The 4447-nt window shown below is 48.3% G+C and overlaps 1 protein-coding gene and 1 pseudogene across 2 annotated transcripts in view; one reads left to right on the forward strand and one right to left on the reverse strand.

Moving 5' to 3' along the window:
* The window catches only part of Sufu (SUFU negative regulator of hedgehog signaling), a 163814-nt gene that overhangs the window by 81503 nt on the left and 77864 nt on the right, over positions 1 to 4447 (forward strand). The gene's annotated exons all lie outside the window — the stretch shown is intronic.
* On the reverse strand, positions 417 to 1456 carry LOC105742202 (annotated as a pseudogene).

Below are 4447 nucleotides of genomic sequence, written 5' to 3' on the forward strand. Positions count from 1 at the left end.
AAAAGAAAGCCCTCTCTATCACTCAGATGAGCTCATTAAGTCATAAAACTGCAATTCTTAATTTTTTAAATGTGTGTGGGTCCCGATGGGGAGGAATTCCTATTTTTCCCCCCACAGAGATGGCTTTATTTTAGGAGCTGAAGAACAATGTATGAGAGCTGCATGACACAGGGCTGCAATGAGACGTGGGGTTTTGGGAGAGGGCTGCTGCTCTCAGTGTCTTCTGTAAAATTGCAGAGGATTCCAATACTGTGAGAGGCTCTAAAGCTTTTCAATGGCAACTCTTTCTGCCACCTCACTAAGTACAGGGGAGATCGCCTCTGCCAGGCCATCTCTCCTGCTGTGTGACTGCAAAGCATCCACAGAACAGACATCTTCACTGCTGTGACACAGCAGTGTGGAGGGCACCACTCACTTCAGCCAGATCCACTTGTCGCCCACCTCAGCATTTTACTCAGTGGTGTACCTGTGTCCCTGCAGCTCTCTGAATATACAGAAGATCCAGTCTGGTGAGCTCCGATTGTGTTCTGGGAGATAGACAGGTGTAGTCGTGGAATGCAGCCCTTGCAACTTATCCTGAACCAGCATCCGCAGGTTGTGAAGGACTTGGTCATCGTGCTTCAGCCAAGGTCCTTTGTCATACTTGAGGTATTCAATGTCCTCTACCACTTTTATTGCACTGTATCTTGGATGTCCCTCGCACTGTATATCAAAACCTCACGTTTCTCACTCATCTGAGGGAGCAAGGTCTTATAGGCATTCTCGATGTCCTGGAGATAGGCAGAGGTGATCTTCATTTCATGTGGGTTGCCCTTCTGGATTCGCCACTGGACCTCTGAGCAGATCACCACATGGAGGGGCAGGTACTGAGGGTTGGTGAGTTTCTTCATCTCATTTAGTGGTCCACGCACTGCTTCTGGATGTAGCCCTGGTTATACATCGCCTCCAGGATGACAAAGTCCCAGCCGAAGGAGTGCTCCAGGACCACACCTTGTCCCGTGCTCAGCAGGTGCTCCAGGATATCTGCATACTGCACAAGGCAATTTCAGTACAGCCAAGACTGCAGGCAGTAGCTGTTTCTATCATTGCTTTGTGAGTTATCATAAAACTTCTCCAGACTACAACTGCAAGTGAGCTCCTCATCCAAGGGTTTCCCATCTCCTGAGACACTGGATATGGAATGGATCCCTGCTTCTGGAAAGTGCTTCAGGCCTAGACTCTCTGCTGTTGTTTTTGTGTCCCTGCCTTTCCCAGTACATAAGTTGCTGTGATAACTATAGGTTATCACTTTGCTTCTTTTTGTCAGTTTTCTGGATGCCTTGTCACCAAGGAAATTCGTCAAAGCCTCATACTGCAGCTTGTACTGTAACACTGGTATGGTTTGTCCCATATGCTGGGCATCAGCCATGAGGCTGCCCACAGATGTGCACGCTGTGGTCAGGAGCCTCAAGGCCATGTCTAAACGGTCTGCTCAGGCTCAAGAACAAGGAAGAATTCTTATTTCTACCAGTTGACCAAATTAGGAAGACTTTACATCCATCCACCATCCACATATCCATCCATTTAGAAAGAACTTCACTGCATGAGCTCATTGAGATGGGTACACAGAACATGTTTTGTACAGTGATACCTCAGTTCACAAACTTAATTCTTTCCACATTGTGATCACAAAATGAATTGGATAAAAACCAAATCAAATTTAGTGTCTAGGTTCAATGTTGACCTCATGGGGAAATGTTACTCTGTTCTCATCCAATTTTATTTGCAACCAAAAATGAAGAAAGAATTAAGTTTGTGAACCGAGGCAGCACTTGTATTTCCCCTCCCATTTGTTTGTTGTTTTTCTTTTGAAGACTTTTGCCAAGTGTGATGACCTTCACCTGTAATCTCCCCAGTAGGAAGACTGAGAACAGGATGAAAAATACAAGGCTGGCCTGGGTGACACAGTGAGACTGTGCCATGGAAGAGAGAGAGAAGAGTTGGCCAGATAGCTCAGCAGACTAAAGTGCCTACTTAGGCAGAGCACAGTGGCCTGGGTTCGATCCCCAGCATGCTGTGCCGGCCCTGGCCTTGTCCCAACCGGGGCGTGCTGAGACAGTGATTGAGACTAGGTGTGATGGTGCACGCCTGTGATCCCAGCGCTTAGGCTGAAAACAGGAGGATCACTATGAGTCCGACCTATGTAGTGAGACCTTGTAGACCCTGTACTAAATGCAAAGGAAAAAAAAAAAAAGATAGAGGTTTTGTCTTTGGAATTTTGCTGTGAGACCTGCTTTGGGTGCTCTACGGCAAGCTTTCAGGCTCCCGCCTGCCAGCCGCATGTCTGTTGTGCCCAAGTGTGGAGAAAGCAGAGCTGTTGGATGTTTGTACCATGAAGCACCTAGGCTCCAGAGCACCCATCTTTGCACTTGTGTGTTATACATATTTCATGGCTGGATTCCGCAGTTGGGCCTTCTCACATTGGCAGGAGCCCATGGGCTTCTGCTGAGGGTCTCATTTATAGCCTTATTTGGGTTCCTGGAGGTAGGTAAGCTGCTATTACCAGGCAAAGAAGGCCCTGATCTTCTCCAGCTGGAGGAGGCCTGTGGACCCTCCTTTGGTGGATGGGAACTATGTGTCTGGAGGTAGAGTCTGCCTGGAGGGGGCTTTGGGCATTAGGGTCCTGGGACAACAGGGAGAACACCTTTCATACAATGCCTGGGGTCACACTGTACTAAAATGAGGTAGCATCGCATGGGTGTGTTGTGTTCCACGAATATAATCTGTGGTGTCCCATCCCCAAGACCTCCTACAGTTTTGTAGGCTCATCGTTTCTGGTAGTAGATGAGGTGTGTACAGCTTGGCTCAGAGCAAGGACAAAGCCCCTGGGCTTTAGAAATTGGGAATGGCTGTGGAGAGCTTGTGAGTGGGGGCAGTCAGGTGGCCCAGGCAGGAACATCTGGGCTGGGCCAGAGGCCAACAGGACTGACTTTGAACTTTACTTCCTCTGCTCCCTCATCTGGGCTGGTTCATTCAGCAAAACTCCAAGGAGGGGCTGAGGATCTGGCTCAGTGGAATAAGTGCTTCCCTGACAAGTGCAAGGGCCTGAATTCAATCCCTGGTTTTGCCAAAACAAATGAACAAACAAACAAAAAACTCCCAGGAACTCTCTTCTTCCTGGGGAGTCCTGACTCTGTTCCTGGCTGTGCCAAGCTTTATGTCTTCCCCCAGGGTATGACATCTCGGGCAGGGATGCTCTTCCAGTTGCAGAGAAAGCCTTCCCTGGACACAGCTCTGCCAGCAGCCCACAGTGCTTACACAAGAAGTGTGGGCCTTTATATAAAGCAGGGTGGTATAGACAGTTGCAGATTCTTCTCCTGTGTTTTTTTTTTTTTTTTTTTTTTGTGTGTGTCTGTGTGTGTGGGGGGGCAGCTCAGCCCACCAGGGGGCAGGGCTGGCTGGCATGTGGTGCTGGGGGATTGAACCGCGGTCCCTCTGCTTTGCCAAGCTTGTTCCAAGTAGGTGCTTTAGACCACTGAGCCATCTCACCAGCCCCTCTCCTGTGTTTTTTGAGGAACCGGGGGTTGAACTCAGACCCTTGCACTTGCCAGGGAAGCGCTTATTCCACTGAGCCATCTCCCCGGACCTCTCCTGTGTGTTGGCTTCACCCTGGAACTTTCTTTCTATTATTATTATTATTATTATTATTATTATCATTATTATTATTATCATATCATCATCATCATCATCATCATCATCATCATCATTATTGATACAGGGTCTTGCTATACAGCTTGGACTCTAGTGTTACAACACATCATACCAGGGATCAAACTCAGGACTTGCGTTTGCCAAGCAAGCACTTAGACTGCTGAGCTATCTCCCCATCCCGCACACTGAAACTTTCAAAGATAGGGCACAATCTGACTGTTCTTCCTCCCTCAGCAGTCTGTGTTCTGCAGGCACATGTGATACCTTGACACTTAGGGGAAGCACTGCTGAGCTTGCTACACACCAGCTCCAGGTCTTGACAGAGGATATCTGGGCTCTGGTCATCTTGACAGAGGATATCTGGGCTCTGAACACCGTGAAGGCAAGAAGGGCCTGGGGATGCACCTCAGTGGTAGGGGCTTACCTAGCATGTGTGAGGCTCTGGGTTTGATTCTCATTGCCACAGAAACAAGGAAAGAGGGATGGAATTCTTTCTTGAAGAACAGTAAGGGCTATGCTACTGTTGAGAAGTTTAACCTCAGCCAGGCGTGGTGGTGCCTATTTGTAATCCCAGCACTTGAGAGGCTGAGGCAAGAGGATCACCCTCTTGCCTCAGCCAGCCTGGGCTACATAAGCATAGCCTGCATTACATAATGAGACCCTGTCTCAGAAACTCACCCACCCACCCAAAGAGGTTGTTTGACCTCCTCAGTTGATGCCTTGGAACCTATTATTCCTGTTTTTTCTTTTTTTTTTT

This window comes from Octodon degus, unplaced genomic scaffold (assembly GCF_000260255.1).
Source record: "Octodon degus isolate 3935 unplaced genomic scaffold, OctDeg1.0 scaffold00042, whole genome shotgun sequence".
Lineage (NCBI taxonomy): Eukaryota > Metazoa > Chordata > Mammalia > Rodentia > Octodontidae > Octodon > Octodon degus.